Raw genomic sequence first — 18224 nt, 5'->3', positions numbered from 1 at the left:
CCTCCCTAGTGCTGGGATTAAAGGTGTGCACCACCACTGCCAAAATCGTTTTTAAATAAAACTTTAGAACTCAGCATTAGCAAAATAGAAATAATAGCATGCTTGTTATATGAGGTTTATGTGAAGGGTAAATATGGTAACTCAAATAATATTTTTTATATTTAAGTAAACCACTTCATCTCAATTTCTTTTATTCCTCTTTATATTAGTCTTTCTACAGTGAAAATTGCTTGATTGACTTCTTCATGAACTTTCAGGGATTATCCAAGTTGCAGCATCGCTGGTTCAAGTTCATCAACTGAGCTCTCTGCTTCAACTGCTTGCCTAGTGGGACTGAGCAAATGCTAGATACTTGGACTTCCATTCACAGCTGCTGCTGACCATTGTTGGGTGTTGGACTACAGACTAGTATCCGGGTCCATTGCACATCAGGCTGGACCGGAGGGAAACTTAGCCTGCTGGAGGTTCAAAGCAGTACCCTCAAGTTAGTGGAAGTGTTGGTGACAAAAGTCTTAAACAGGGCCCTGAGCAGACCTTGGGTGCAAGCTGCACAGCTAGTCCAACAACACCCAGAGGAAGCTCCACTCCCAGGCGCTCTAACACGCCCAGGATCAGAGGTGAGGAGGACACAACATCTGTCCCAACACCAGGAGTAAGTGGGACCAGGGGGACCAGGCACACAGGAACTCTGCCAGCCCAGTGGCTCAGGTTCCTTCCGATCTGTCTGAGCAGACCTTGGGTGGAAACTCTGCAGCCAGTCCCACAACAACCAGTGGAGGAGGAAGCTCCACTCCCAGGCATTCTAACAAGCCCAAGGGTCACAGGATCCCAGAATCACAGGATCACAGAGACAGCTTGACTCTGAGGAGTACTGACATAACCAGGATCACAGGAAGAACAGGCTCCAGTCAGAAATAAGCAAGGGCAGGAAACACTAGAGATAACAAGATGGTGCAGGGCAAGCATAAGAATATAAGCAACACAAACCCAGGTTACTTTACATCATCAAAATCCAATACTCCCACCATAGCAAGTCCGGGACACACCATCACACCGGAAAAGCAAGATTCAGATATAAAGTCATTTCTCATGATGATGATACAGGACTTTAAGAAAGACATAAATAGCATCCTCAAAGAAATACAAGAGAACACAGGTAAACAGCTAGAAGACTTTCAAGAGGAAACACAAAAAATCCCTTAAAGAACTACAGGAAAACACAATCAAACAGGAGAAGGAAATGAGCAAAACCATCCAGAACCTAAAAATTGAAATAGAAACAATAAAGAAATCAGAAAGATACACAACCCTAGATACAAAACCTAGGAAAGAAATCAGGAGTCATAGATGCAAGCATCACCAACAGAATACAAGAAATAGAAGAGAGAATCATAGGGGCAGAAGACATCATAGAAAACATTGACACAACAGTCAAAGAAAAAGCAAAAATCAAAAAATTCCTAACTCAGAACATCCAGGAAATCCAGGAAACAATGAGAAGACCAAACTTAAGGATAATAGGCATAGAAGAGAGTGAAGACCTCCAATTTTAAGGGCCAGTAAATATCTTCAACAAAATTATAGAAGAAAACTTTCCTAACCTAAAGAAAGAGATGTCCACGAACATACAAGAAGCCTACAGAAATCCAAATAGACTGGACCAGAAAACAAATTTCTCCTATCACATAATAATAAAAATACCAAATGCATTAAACAAAGAAAGAATTTTAAAAGCAGTAAAGGAGCAAGGTCAAGTAAAATATAAAGGCAGGCCTATCAGAATTATACCAGACTTTTCACCAGAGACTATGAAAGCTAGAAGATCCTGGGCAAATGACATACAGGCTCTACAAGAACACAAATGCCAGCCCAGGCTACCATACCCAGCAAAACTCTCAATTACCATAGATGGAGAAAATAAGATATTCCATGACAAAACAAAATTTATACAATATCTTTTCACAAATCCAGCCCTATAAAGGATAATAGATGGAAAACATCAACCTAAGGAGCAAAACTACACCCTAGAAGAAGCAAGAAAGTAATCTTTCAACAAATCCACACAAACCTAATTCCACCTCTTACAACAAAGTCAACAGGAAGTAACAATTACTTTTTCTTAATATCTTAATATGAACATTAATATTACCAACATATCCAATTGATTGAAATCCAAAAATATGAAGAATTAGAAATTTGTTGATTGTCATCCAATGGTCTCTCTAATTTGGTAGTTGGAGAAATAGGTTTAATATTGTACAATCTATATATCCTTTCAGCTTGTTTGTGACAGTGTCTTGCTGTGTACAACATAAGGGTCTTGAAATCTTGCTTCTCCTATCTCAGCCTCTCTATTAGTAGTATTGTTTATTTCATGTTTTTACACTATACTATGGTTTTAAGAACAGTTTACATATTTCAAAATTATTTATATACACAAAAGAAGTGTAGACAATCTTCTTGGGAGGTGGCTTGTAAGAGAATAACAAAGAGTGTGACTGAATGCTTTGCTTGACGTTTGTAGCTCTTCTATCAAGTTTGAAGATGACTTTATAAGTTACTCTTTCTCTGAGATGAATGCTTTTACAACTTATCACAGCTAATGAACAAAATTCTTACCTTCATCTAATGTCTGTGCCACCCTCCAAGCAAAAACATTGTTCATTGAAACAGTTGGTGAATGACTTTATGGATAGACCATCTTAACATACACACACCATTTCTGAAATGAATGTAACATGTTCTCTGTAGGCTGAAAATAAAGTCACTCACTCAGGTCAAATAGCTTTGACCATAGCAGGAAGTCTGTATCTAAAAATTGTGCCTACAATTCATTCCTTGGTGCAGCAGAACTGTCAACTCTTAGCTCAACTACAATGGAGGTGAATTCTTTGGTGATGTGAGGGTCATTGAAGTACAGCCTTATTACAATGAAATCCAATGTCTAAAAATTGTTCTTATTTTGGGCTTGTACCTCAGTAGGAGCCAAGATTTTAAGCTCTACTAAATACAAAACAAACAAGCAAAAAGACTTTTTATATTTATGTTCATTTAAGAAAATACTAGTAGTGATGTATTACTTTGAAATATACAGTTAACATGTTTGGAGTTATTTAAAATTTATACTGTGAAAAACGTATATATTTGCAGCATTGCTGTAGACAAACATCTACATAAGACTGTTAAATTGATTGTTGCTTTATATCAAACAACTTTTATAATACTCATTTTATTGTTATAATATTTTATAAATTTTAAGGAATATGACATAAAAAGATATTGTAGGTATTGAAGGGGGTTCTCTGGGAGGAGTTAGGGTAAAAAAGGGAAATAAGAATGTGATTTAATCTATTTATGTAAAACATATTTTTAAATGTTAAAAAATTCAGATATTGAAATCATGTAACTTTTCTCATCATAATGCAGTAAAACTTAAAAAAAGAGAGAGAAAATACATTAGTTGACCAGAAAAACAAACAAACAAACAAACAAATTCTTCAACTGAGCATTGGCCTCTTGGTCAATCATCTCCATGTTCTGGTCCACTTCTCCCCATCAATGGGTCATTATCACAAACTTGAGGTGACTTGAAGATTTAGTTTTATGTCTACTTGCTTCCCTTTTCTAAGATGTTCTGGCAATCATAGAAGTCATCTCTGTTGCTATTTAAAACAACAGTGCATCTCTCAGGGTGTTGTACAGCTTTAAAAATACTCTGTAAGAACTCATAGTAATCTCTGTTACTAATGTTCTAGGCTCTTGAAGACCTCCTGTCTCCTGCCTTCTAGTGTATCAGCTTAAATATATGATTAATACCTATTGGACTATAAACTATTTATCTTAGAAATACATTCCATCACACTCATTGCTTAGTACTTAAAGAGCTGCAAGAGTTCAGTAATCTTTCACTGATCACTTCACTTTTCTACAATGTAAATTAAAGTAGTCCAGTGATCATCTAAACAATTATTTTATTGTTATGGTTATTTTAAGAGATATTGAACTATAATTTTAAATGCATGACTTTATCATTAAATAAAGGTTCAGATAAACATTTATGAACATAAATATAAAAAATTAGAGACTTAACATCTACTAAAATATAGTATCATAGATGTTTATTTTTTAAAAACTGGTGTCAAAATTAAAATATTAACGCTTCATTTTATTTTCTCCTTTTTTATTGATTACAGTAAAAGAGTAAAATCATGGTTTAATTTTAACAATTATATTTAGTAATCAAAATCAAATTCATCAGTAGCTATAACAAATCCCTAACACTATTTGACTCATAGTAAGTTCTCAATAAATATTTGTTAAGTTAGTTTACTGAAGGGTTTTTAAAATATTCAAAGTACATGCATAAAAAATACTCACAGTTTGAACATTATCTTTTATTGCAAATGTTAGGTATCTGATTAGCTTTTTCTAGTCCATTTTTTAATTATATGACTAATTATATTTTAAGTTTTCTTATGAGTACAGGCTAATGTAACCCATAGAGAGCAATCACTAGTATTAAAATTTATCCCCCAAAGTAACATTAAAATTTATTTAATATTATTGGAATTCTATGGTTATAAATTTTGTCACACAATAAAATAACAAATTGCATTGGAGGAAAGCATAACAAAAATATATAAAAACATAATTATGTATACTTACATAATATAGAAATTAAATTGAAAGAATAATTACTTTTCTAAGAAAAAATGTAAATTGGAGACCCTAAAACAAATTTAATGTGACTAAGTGAGGTGCTGATTAGCTTTAAAATCTAGCACATATTTATCACTCATCCATTTAACTATCTATTGTATTTGTGTGCCATCAATCTTTCTATTTGTTCCACTGTACATTTTGAAGGATTAATTCTAAGACTCTGATACCAAAATGTGGGATTCTCTAATCCCTTATTTTAAATGGTATTTGTATTTGTCCTCATCTTCTTCCAGCCTTTCCCTAATTCAACCACAGGGGTTTCAGTCTTCTGTCCATTGGTAAGTATCTACAGCTGCTAGTTGGGCCTCTGAGAGGGCCACCATGCTAGGTTCCTGTCTGTAAGTACACCATAGTATTAGTAATAGTGTCAGTCAGGCCTTGGAGCCTCCCCTTGCTCTGGATCCAAATTTGGGCATGGCATTGAACTTCCTTTTCTTCTGTCTCTTTTCTATTTTTGCCCCTGTAGTTCTTTTAGACAGGAACAATTCTGGGTCAAAGTTTTTCACTGTGGGATGGCAGCTCCATCCCTCCACTTGATACCCTGTCTTTCTACTAGAGATGGACTCTACAAATTTCCTCTCTCTTCATTTAGAAATTTCATCAAAGGTCCCTCTCTTTGAGTCCTGAGAGTCTCTCACCTCCTAGGTCTGTGGTCCATTCTAGAGGGTCCCCCCGACCTCCTGAGGTTGCCTGTTTCCATTCTTTCTGTTGGCCCCTCAGGGCTTCATTCCTTCCCCCTAATACCTGATCATGTTCCCCTTTTCCTCTCCCCACCCCCTCTCTCACCCAGAACCCTCCCACCCGCTGCTCCCCATGATTGCTTTCTTCTTCCTCCCAAGTAGAATTGAGGCATCCTTGGTTCCTTCAGCTTGTTAACCTTCTTGCTGTCTGTGAATTGTATCCTGGGTATCCTGTACATTTTTTGACTAATATCCACTTATTAGTGAGCACCTTTTGGGTCTGAGTTACTCCACTCTGGATGATATTTTCTTGTTCCACCCATTTGCCTGCACAACTCATGATGCCCTTCTCCTTGTTCTTAATAGCTGAATAGTATTTCATTGTGTAATTTTACCACACTTTCTGTATTCATTTTTCTGTTGTAGGGCATCTGGGTTGTTTCTAACTTCTGGCTATCACAAATAAGGTTGCTATGGAACATAGTAGAATGATTTCCAGAGTGGTTGTACCAGTTTGCAATCCTACCAGCAATGGAGGAGTGTTCCTCTTTCTCCATATCCTCACCAATGTATGCTGTCACCAGATACAGATGTTTTTGATCTTAGCCATTCTGTTTGGTGTAAGGTGGAATCTCAGGGTCGTTTTGATTTAAATTTCCCTGATGATGAAGGACTTTGAACATTTAAGTGCTTCTCAGCCATTCAAGATTCTTCTGTTGTGAATTCTCTGTTTAGTTCTATACCCTTTTTGATTCAGTTTTTTGTTTGTTTGTTTTGTTTTGTTTTGGTGGTTAACTTATTGAGTTCTTTATATATTTTGGATAGTAGCCCTGTGTTTGATGAGGGGTTAGTGAAGATTTTTTCCCAATCTGTAGTTTGCCAATTTGTCTTATTGACTATGTCCTTTGCCTTACAGAAGCTTTTCCGTTTCATGAAGTCCCATTTGTTAATTCTTGATCTTAGATCCTGAACTATTGGAGTTCTTTTTAGGAATTTCCCCCCTGTGTCAATGAGTTTGAGGCTCTTTCCCACTTTCTCTTCTAGATTCTTGTTCCTTCATTTCCTATAGACAGCAACAACTTTGTGTCAAAAATTTTGAAGATGGGTAGGTGGCCCAATCTCTCCAATGGGGACCTCTATCTAATGGAGGTGGTCTCTTTAGTTTCCAAGATTCCGTTTCCTCATTATAAGGCATTTCATTTAAGGTCATATCTATTGAGTCCTTGGAGCCTCTCAGACACAAGTTCCCTGGGACTTGCTAGAAGTTGCCCTGACCCCCCAACCATGAAGCTGCATATTTCCATTCAATCCCCAAGTCCTCTGGGCTTCTTCCCTGGTTTTCCCCCATAGCTAAACCTGCCCATTTCCTCCTCTTCCTCCTATCTTGTACCAGGATCCCTCCCTCCATCTGCCTCCACTGATTATTTTGTTCCTGCTTCTAAGTGGGATTGAGGCACCCTCACTTGGTCCCTTGTCTTGTTAAACTTATGGTCACTTTTGGCTAATATCTACTGATCAGTGAGTATATACCATGCATGTCCTTTTGGGTCTGGGTTATCTTGCTCAGGAAGATATTTTCTAGTTTCACCCATTTGCCTGCAAAATTCATAATGTTCTTATTTTTAATAGCCAAATAATATTCAATTGTTTAAAAGAACCACATTTTCTGTATCCATTTGTCCTTTGAGGGATATCTATCTGGGTTGTTTCCAGCTTCTGGCTATTATCAATAAGACTTCTGTGAACATAGTAGAGCATAAGACAGCTATGAACATAGTGGAGTACATGTCCTTGTGAAATGGTGGAGCATCTTTTAGGTATATGCCTAGGAATGGTACCGCTGGGTGTTCAGACAGAACTATTTCCAGTTTTCTGAAAGATCATTAGATTGATTAACAAAGTGGTTGTACAGGTTTATAATCCCACCAGAAATGGAGGAGTGTTCCTTTTTATCCACATCCTCTTTCCAGAAAGTTCTGTCACTTCAGTTTTTTATTGTAGCAGTTAAATTGGTGTAAGGTGGTATCTCAGGATCCTTTTGATTTGCATTTCCTTGATGACTAAGGATGTTGAACATTTCTTGAAGTGTTTCTCGATCATTAGAGATTCCTCTGTTGAAAAATTTCTGTTTACGTCTATATCCCTCTGTTTTTGTTTTTGTTTTTTGTTTTTTTTTTTGGTTTGTTGTTGTTTTGTTGTTGTTGTTGTTGTTTCAAGACAGTTCTCTGTGTAGCCATGGCTGTCCCGGAACTCACTCTGTGGACAAGGCTGGCCTCAAACTCAGAGATCTACCTGCCTCTGCTTCCCAAGTGCTAGGATTAAAGGCATGTGCCACCACTGCCCGGCTTTCTATATCCCATATAATAATTTTTAAAAATTAAGTTATTTGGGTTTTTTCGAGTCTTAATTCTTGAGTTCTTTATACATTTTCACTATTAGCCCTCAATCAAATATAGGGTCAGTGAAGATCTCTTCTCAATGTGCATATTACTGTTATGTCCTATTGCCTGTGTTTTGCTTTAAAGATTCTTTGCAGTTTCATGAGGACCCATTTGTCAATTATTGATCTTAGAACATGAGCCAAGTTCTGTTCAGGAAAATTTCCCTGGTGCCAATGTGTTTGAGGCTATTTCTCACTTTCTCTTCTGTTAGAGTCAGTGTAGCTGATTTTATGTTGAAGTCTTTGATCCACTTGGACTTGTGCTTTGTAGAAGGTGATAAATATGGATCAATTTGCATTTTTCTACATTCAGACCACCAGTTAGTCCAGCACCATTTGTTGAAGTTGCTTTCTTTATTTCCACTGTGTGTTTTTGGCTTCTTTTTGAAAGATCAAGTATTCATAGGTGTCTTGGTCTATTGGTGGGTCTTCAATTCTATTCCTCTGTTTGTCTTGTCTGTCTCTGTAGCAATACTATGAGAATTTTATCGTTATTGCTCTATAGTACAGCTTGAGGTCAGGGATGGTGGTTTCTCCAAAAGTTGTTTTGTTTGTTGTTGTTGTTGTTGTTGTTGAGGATTGTTTTCACTATCCTAGATTTTGCGTTTTTCCGTATGAAGTTGAGAGTTGCTCTTTCCATGTCTGTGTAGAATTGTGTTGGAATTTTGATAAGGATTGCATTTAATTTGTAGATTTTAAAGAATCTTATTAATATTGTAAAGATTGTTCCAGAGCAGGCATTTCTTTATTTTCATGCTCCCATTTTTCTGTGACTGAGTCACTTGTTTACAATTCTTCTCCACTTCCCTCATCTCATTGATTTTGAGGGAGGGAAATCTTAGAGGAATGGAAAACATGAAGTTTTCTATTTTGAACTATCTTTTCTAGCTCCTCAGTGATCTGTTCTGTCTTTTGCTCAGTCTTTGCTACATTTTTAGAGTTATTCTACTTTTTGAGCTCTTGTTTTGTTTTGTTTGTTTCTGCTTTCAATTTCACGAAGTTGCCTTAAGGTTAGATTTAAAATCATAAGACACTATCTTTTTTGGTATTTATCAATGAATGATCCCAAACTGGTAAAAGCAAACCAAGATAAAACAACTTAGTGTTCCTTATAAGCTATATCAGCAGCCCAGGAATATGTGACTATTGACTAGTGGTCTAGTCTCTGAATAACATTACGACACTTTGGACACATTTACCAGAGGATGGTTTTCTGTAATCTATTAATTGACAGGTCCACTGGAGGTTAACCAGCCAGCAATGGCTGTCCTGTGGCCATCTTTTCTCTCACTGAAAGTGGGCTCCATCCACTGAGTTCTTGTCTGGCTGTTTCAAATTCTTAATTCTTTTACTTTTTTGTAGATGACCATTTTTCTTTGTATTAAGTCCCAGATCACCTTACTCTTTTGAACAGATCCCCCTTTTCCATGATAGCATTGTTCATTTGGGATGAAACAAACAGCTTACTTAAAGAAAACAAAAGGTTGTTTCCTTTGTTTGCTTTGTCTATCAACACTAGGAGATTATTATTTTTTTAAAAGCAGCAAGTGCTTTCTCTCAGTGCATGCTATTTCTGAGTCTGTGAGCTCTCAGCAGCCTTCCATGGTGTCAACCCATTATATACCTTTAAAAAAAATCTCTTGCTTCCATTAAACTTTAAGCTGTCAAGGATTACAACGAAAAGATGCAATTTTTTTCACTGCAGGAAAGGTCTGATTTAGTAACAAGCTATATGCTAACAGAGCAGCAGAATCCACATATAATGTTTCATTGCCATGGAAAATATGCTGCTTTTTATGTTCGACCTTGTTTTTTCTTTAAAAAATATCAAGTCCACTTTGCTTTCAAACACAGTAGACACTAAGAATTACATTATTCTTACATTTGTGGGTACAAATCTCAGTATTCAAGTACACACAAAATACAATTAGTGTATATATCGTCTGCATTGGAGACTGTTGAGAAATTTAGTTCACTTTGCTGTCTAGCTTACATGTTTAATATTGATTTAATTAGTCATTTAATTCCAAACACCCTTATTATCTACTTGTTTGAAAAGGCTATTTACTTTCACCGCAATGCATATATTAAAACAAGTGACTGAATAGAAAGCCAGGCTTGTGGCCTGGAGCTTTCTTGCTGAAGAAATGGTATACTCCTCCCCCACTGTAGCTTGAGCATCACAATGTCAAATATTCTGCACACATTCCCAAAGGAATCTGCAAGGCTAATTAGGGTGAGCTTCACCATAAAGAATACAGTTGTTAAAAGAGCTTCTGTACACACGAGAGTAATGAGCATGCTTTGCACACGCTGGGATTTGTTACTGCAATTTGCAGTCATATATCTCTTAGGAAATAACTCATATGTTGTTATTTATTGCGTGTATGACTATTAATGATATATTAACAACTGATGAAAGCAACTTCTTTCACCTCAATAACTCATATACTTAGCTCAACATTTAAAGAGCCAGGGAGGGGTCAAAATTTCTAGAGGGCTACTCTTTTTGTTTTGTTTTATTATTATTCTCCAGGATAGTAAAAAAAAAATTTAGATTAGTGTAAGGGAAATGTTATTAAAAATTTTATTATCATGATGATAAAATAATATTTTTTTAAAAGTGGGTCAATTACTATTTTTAAGTCCTTTACAAATTTAGATGGCTTTTATAATCCAATGCCTGCTATTCCAAAAAAATGTTAAAATTTTTGTTAGATATTATTAGTGACTTAAGAAGGGGCAGGATCACATTCTGAGCTAATTTTTCAATTACTATTACTGGAAGAAATATGTTGCTGCTCATCCGTTCAATCCAAATGCAGAGTAATATGAATACTTCAGATGCTGTGATGGCAATTTATCTTGCATTAAATATACTGGGGAGGTTAAGCTACTGACTTAAGCATGATGTGTGAGGCACAGCACCACTCTGCACTCATGGAAGCTGAGCTCTGTGCTGCTTCCCTTCAGCACTGACAGATTGTTACCAATTAACTACTATCCAAATGTCTTCTGAAAACAGAACCTAGAAACAAGAGAGCTTTTGTTTCAGAAATTAGAAATACAGCACAGATTTTTAAAGTTTCATGAACCATAGAAGCAATAATTGGAGTTAATTCTAGAGTCTACAAACCTGTTTTGGATACCTAAATCATGGGTACTGTATTGCATGCATAGCAGCAGAAATCTTTTCTAAAGATATAAATTGCATTATATGTGTGTGTTATATTTCCAGCAAGACAAAAGATTCTGCCCGTTAAAAAATTTAGAGATCTCAAGAAAGTATGACTCTGTGTCAGGAATTTACACAGATAGTGGTTTTTAGTGGAAAAAATAATTAATGCAGCTTTGATGATCAGGAACAGTGATGGTTGACACAAAGTAATACAATATGAAGAGATGGAAACTGTGTTGCTAATTACTTGGGCTTATAAAATCATTTCTGGTAGATACTCATTTTTGTGATACATTAAGAACTATATTTCAAAGAATATTGTCAGAGTAATAAAGAAAAGCTGGTTTTAAACCCTGCTTTCTTTAAAATACATGACATTGCCTAATTGTGTTTATTTCTAAGTGCATTGAACCTAAAACAGTTAACTGGAGGCATTCAGTCTAACATAGGAGGAGTGTGACATCATTTGCAATTGCTAAGGTCTATGACAGTGTGTGTGTGTGTGTGTGTGTGTGTGTGTGTGTGTGTGTGTGTAAATTCAGTGAACCTCCAAGGAAACAAATAAATAAGCAAGCAATGTGGCTGTGTCTTCAGAACAGACTTTCTAGAAGACTGTAGGGACAAGACTCAAGGGAAACAACATATCTGCATATCTAAGGAGAATGATAACATCAGATGAAACAAGTGCATATCAGGATTGAAAAGGCTGCAGGAGTTTGCAAGCAGATGTCAAAAAGCATACAGGGAAATGTCAAGAAAAGTATAACAAGCAGCTAAACTGGTTGCAGAGATTAGGGTGCTAAATATATGCATGATGAGCACACCACTCTGCTTCACAAGCAAGAAGGGGAAATAGAGCTTCGTAAATAATTCCTGCAGACAAACCTGGGGTTAAATATGGGCAGGCAGAAGAGCAAATGCATTTCTACTTCTTGCTTCCCAAGTACCTGGTCTCTGCAAGGCTGACAGATGAAAAGCATGAAGTTACAAATAAGTAGAAATAGTAAAATAAGTTAGTATTATAAAGGAAATATAAGTAGAGGTCTAGAAAGTTTTGTGAAAATCTCTAATTAATTAATACAAATAGAAATCAGTCTCAAATTATTATAGAAATAAATTCATGTCCATTACAAAAATCTTTTCATACGACTAATATTTCTGAGCCCAGCCTAAAGAATCCTTCAGACAATTTTTTGAAATATCTCAATTCTTATTCCAACAAAAAGTACGCCCATCAATTTATGACAGGTCACCTGATGTAGCAGGTAATAATCTATAAGGTTTTGAGGCACACATTGTTGGGACAGCTACTGTTAGCTTAATATTTACTTTTAAATTTATCTTATTGGGAATAAAGTCATAGCAAATTCCTACTTTCTACTTTTGTGAGATCATAAAAAAATAAACTCACCATTCTGCAAAATACATATTCTTTGACAAGTTATATGATAAAACTATCAGATTACTGAAACATCTGCTTATGAAAAATAATTTGAGAAATTATTAATCATCAGTTCTTCATTTTTATTTCTTTTAGTGATACACTGGAACCTGAAGACACCAGAAACCCTGTCAACAGTCACTCAGACCTTGCTGATTGCTAGCTAGTCTGCATAGTCAAGTCATTTGACCTCCCCTTCCTTAGCTTTGTCTACTATTAACCTAAGCTCCCCAGCTGGTTAATTAGGTGATTCTCAAACAGATGTTTTTAACACATCATTTCCTCAACTGTGTTTTTTTCTTATGAGATTTTTTTTTTAATATGTGAACTACTTTTTTTCTTTCTTTCTTTCTTTTTTTTGGGGATTGGATATTTTCTTTATTTACATCTCAAATACTTTTCCCTTTCTAGGTCTCCCCTTCTGAAGGCCCCTATCCCATTCCCACTCCCTATAGGTCTATGAAGGTGCTCCCTCATCAACCTACTCCTGTACCCCCACCCCAGCATTCCCCTACACTGGGGCATCGAACATCCTCAGGGTCAAGGGCCTCTCCTTCCTCTGATGTCCAACAAGGCCATCCTCTGCCACGTATGTGGCCAGCGCCATGGGTTGCTCTATGTGTATTCTTTGGTTGGTAGTCCAGTCCCTCGGAGCTCCGGGGGTTCTGGCCTGTTGACACTGTTGCTGCCTCCATGGGGCTGCAAACCCCCTCAGCTCCTTCAGTCCCTTCTCCAACTCCTCCATCAGGCACTCCCGAGCTCAGTCCAATGGTTGGCTGCGAGCTTCTGCATCTGTGTTTGTCAGGCTCTGGCAGAGCCTCTCAGGAGACAGCAGTATCAGGCTTCTATCAGCGAGGACTTCCAGGCATCCCTCTGGGTTTGGTGGCTGTATATGTGATGGATCCGTAGGTGGGGAAGTCTATGGATGGCATTTCCTTCAGTCTCTGCTCCACACTTTGTCTCCATATTTCCTCCTGTGAGTATTTTGTTCATCCATCTAAAGAGCACTGAAGCATCCACACTTTGGTCTTCCTTCTTCTTAGGCTCATACGGTCTGTGAATTGTATTGTGGGTATTCAAAACTTTTGGGCTGATATCCACTTATCAATGAGTACATGCTGTGTTTGTTCCTTCATGACTGAATCACCTCACTCAGGATGATATTCTCAAGTTACATTCATTTGCTTGAGAATTTCATGAAGTCGTTATTTTTATTCACTTGAGTAGTACTCCATTGGGTAAATTTACCACATTTTCTGTATCCAATCCTCTGTTGAAGAACATCTGGGATGATTCCAGCTTCTGGCTATTATAAATAAGGCTGTTATAAACACAGTGGAGCATATGTCCTTGTTATATATTGGTGCATGTTCTGGATATATGCCCAGGAGTGGTATGCCTGGGACCTCAAGTACTACTACATCCAGTTTTCTGAGGAACCACCAGACTGATTTCCAGAGTGGTTGTACCAGCTTGCAATCCCACCAGCAATGGAGGAGTGTTTCTCTTTCTCCACATCCTTGCCAGCATCTGCAGTCAACTAAGTTTTTGATCTTAGCCCTTCTGACTGGTGTGAGGTGGAACTACTTTTCATAGCCCCATCTCTGTGAGCATAGTTAGCTGTGGGTCATCTGGTCACCTTGGTTCCTCTGACTGTATATTGTCTATGGAATTGCACTTTTCTTAGCCAGAAGAAAACCAATCAATAAATGTGATTTTATAATCCCCTCAAACATATATATTTTTTAAATTTAATTACTTGTAACTCAGCTAAAAAAACTGCAATAAATTTGCATTATAAAAACATTTTATCCAGTAAAATGTTACATAACATACACATGTGTACACGCACATGTACATACATAGATAGATGCATAGATATATGTCTCTATCTCCCTTTAGGCTTTCTGGTACCTTTTTATGAAATTAACTCTCTGAACATCAAAATTCCATTCTATTCTTCATAGAATTCATGTCTGTCTTCTGTAATATATAAAAGGATGGGTGGACACATGGAGGAGCACCCTCATAGAGGCAGGGGGGATCAAGAAGGGGATAGGGGACTTGTGGAGGGGATACTTGGAAGGAGGATAACATTTGAAATGAAAATAAATAAAATCACCAATAAAAAAGGAAAAAAAGATACTCATTTTGTTTATTCAGTATGTTTTTCACTCTAATCACCACATCATTCTTAACAATAATTCACTGAGTACTTTACCTAGTTTTAGAAGCTATACTTTATACTGTACAAATAGAATAATCCAGGTATAATCTTTTTTCTCAGTGAGTGCATAGATTGGTCGATCATTTTCAAACAGCAAACACCATAGTAGCTCTGCTTTTCACTTCATTGTATATTTATTCACCATGTTTTCCTTTTCTGAAGGGCCATATTTTTGGCTCAAGCCTACTAAAATCTTAACAGTTCTTCAAAGCCCATTTATGGCCACATCTATCATTTTGCAAAGGACTTCAGCTGCCAGGCTACTTTTAGGAGTTCTATAGAACTGGTCAATGGAACAATTGGTAGTTTGCTACCCTCCTAATATTAATACTGTCTACATTAATAGAAAGAGTACACATGGTGGGACTCATGGCTCCAGCTGCATATGTAGCAGAGGATGGCCTAGTCAGTCATCAAGAGGAGGAGAGGCCCTTGGTCCTGTGAAGGTTCTATGTCCCAGTGTAGGGGAATGCCAGGGCCAGGAAGCTGGAGAGGATGGGTTGTTGAGCAGGGGGAGGGGAGAGAGAACAGGGTTATTTATTTTTTCCAGAGGAGAATCCAGGAAAGGAGATATCATTTAAAGAGTAAATAAAGAAAATATTTAATAAAAAATAAAAATAAGTCCTATTTGTCAATTTTTTAAAAAAAGGGGGAAATGTTACCAAGCATAACTATAATTCTGTTTCTTAACATGCCACAGAGATGATTGTGACCAATAAGAAGCTTCATGGAATTCATTAAGGAAACTTGACCCGAATGCTCTATTTGATTGTTTATTGTTTTTTTTCTTCATTTCTTATTTAGAGTATAGATATTAATGTGAGAGATCCAATAGTCATCCACATCCCAGAATGATGTAAGAAAGAAAACTATGTACTAATCACAGAGAAGACTGAAGACACTGGATCTGTTAATTATAGAATTGTTAGTGCAATACCTGCTGAATATCTATGTGCTTCATTTACATGAATAGAAAAACCACATCCATAATTGTAACTCATTGAGCTTCCTTCGTATGGGAACAAGATTTTCATCTCCCTTACTCAATTATAATTCCTGACAGACTCATTGTTACTTAACATTAAATTTGGCCCTTAAAAAAGATCCATCTCTTCCCTACAAGGTATTAATTTTGTGACAACCATTATGCTGTAGAGGTGAAGATGCAAAGACAAATGGAAAATGATCTTTGCCTTCTGGAGGTGGTGGTGAAGATAAACAAGCAAACAGCAACTGGTTCATTTCAATGAACTAAGCGTTATGGTAGAGACAGTTCTTGGATGATATATGAAAACATATTGGAAGGCTATCAATTTAAACACCTCTGATGAAGACTGTGCTAAGCCCTCAAGGCATCCAGAGATAGTTTGTAATGGTTTATAATACAGAGGTGACTTGACTGCTAACCACCTCTTGCCAATGATTGGCATTCAATACCCAGCACCATGTTTGGCCATTTACAATCACCTAGAATATCCATAACTCTACCCTCTGAGTGTCACATGCTGCCTTCAGGTACTTCTGCACGTGAGCACATGTAGTGATACACACACACACACACACACACACACACAAATAAAATTAAGTTATGTTTTAATTTAATGATAAGTAGAGCTGTGAGTGGGGAGGATATGCGGCATGGGTGAAATAAAGAACAAGAATTTGAGGTTTAAAAATATTGAATAATTTTAAAAAGAATACCAAAATGATGTTTGATTTCAGACCTTGCCAATCTTTCTGAGTTACATAGAATTTTGAAAAGAGAATATTATATAGAAAACTCTTAGAAAACCAAATGACATAATAACAAGCCCAGATCAAGAAAAATGTAAGTGGAAGTATCAAAGTTTCTATTGGAATTCGTGGTGGGTGCTGTTAGGGGAGAAGGTAGAATCAGATACAATTCCTGATAGAAAGGGAACATCAAATAAGAGAAGTAAGATACTTGGAAGAATTTTAGTGAAGTTTTTAAGAAAGAGAAAACTTATTTGTTTGGAATGATTTTGAAGTCATATTGGATAGTTCTTATTTAATATTTATTTTTTATTAATATTTTTAGTTATTTTAAAATAACTTATTATTAAGCCATTATGTATAATAATCTAACATTAGGATAAAAGTCTAGAGAGAATTTCAAAAGCATTGGTATGGATGTGATAGTGAAGCCAAGTGAAGGAAAAGCTTTGAGATAAACAATTCACAGGAAGGCATAGACTTTTTTTCCAGACTATAAAATCACATAATTAGAAATCATAATGTAGTGGTTTAAATAAGTTTTGCCCTTAGTAAAGAGCACTGTTAGGAAGTGTGACTCTGTGAGATTAGGTGTGGCCTTGTTGGAGAAAGTACTTCACAGTGAGCGTGGACTTTCAGGACCTATGCTCAAGCTCCCCCAAGTGTGGAAGAATTTCTTGATTGCCTGTGCAAACACAAGTCTCCTCTTGGCTGCTTTCAGATTAAGATGTAGAACTCTCTGCTCCTCCAGCATCAAGTCTGCCTCATGATGCCTGCTTCCCACTATAATGATAATGGACTGAACCTCTGAAACTCTGATCCAGCCCCAGTTAAATATTGTCTTTTGTTGCCTTGGCCATGGTGTCTTTTCACAGCAATAAAACCCTGTCGAAGACAAAGACACATATTATATGGACAAGGGACTTGTAAGTTAAAAACAAAAGGAGCTATTGCATTTCTTTTGTCAAAATCACCCCTACTGACAGACTATCAAAATACAGAGACACTCTGAGCATTGTGAGGGGAACTAAGAATGCCACGGATATGGAGGTAATCAGAAAATAAATGGTTAAATGATATTAAGAAATAACGTTCAAAATGTGGAAAGGAGTAAGATCTAAGAGTTTGAGATGTTTTAAGTGTTTTAATAGCTAAAGTCGTAAGAAAACAAAAAATCTAAGGTAAATTTTGGGAGACTATTACAAATTAAATTCTTTCAGTGATCTTAGAGAAGAATCTAAATTGATGTGGATAAAATAACAAATGGAGGATACATGTAATATTCTGCAACTATTACCTTGTAAATCACAATTTACACACTTAATTCAACTATGAATTTGAGAATACTATTATTATCTTGTGTTCTATCTCATATAGGAAAATGATGTATATGTATTTGTGTATAAGATACCCATATTTTTATTACATACACCCTTCTCTGTAAGATGTTATTTGTAAGGTGAATTATTGATATACATTATATATCCTTTAAGCACAAAAGTAGCTTTCAAAATACCCATCACTAATGTTGACTGTATGAATATACAAATATATTCAGTCTCCTGAGACTCTAAGCTTACGTTGGCAGGAAGCAGGGGTGACAGTTTTATCACTAATATTCCTTTTCCCTGCCTTCTGTGAAATAGCCAACTTCTTTTGCCCATGGTCCATTATGTAAACCAAATGAGCCCACAGATATTTTCTTTACTTCTGAACATTTTTTCCTTTTCATATCTACATTTTCTTCCTCTTTAGCACAGATCATGAGAAGCCTGTCTCCAACAGCTGGCATTTGTAGAGCT

Source organism: Mastomys coucha, unplaced genomic scaffold (assembly GCF_008632895.1).
Source record: "Mastomys coucha isolate ucsf_1 unplaced genomic scaffold, UCSF_Mcou_1 pScaffold8, whole genome shotgun sequence".
NCBI lineage: Eukaryota > Metazoa > Chordata > Mammalia > Rodentia > Muridae > Mastomys > Mastomys coucha.
This window is presented reverse-complemented; position numbering follows the sequence as displayed.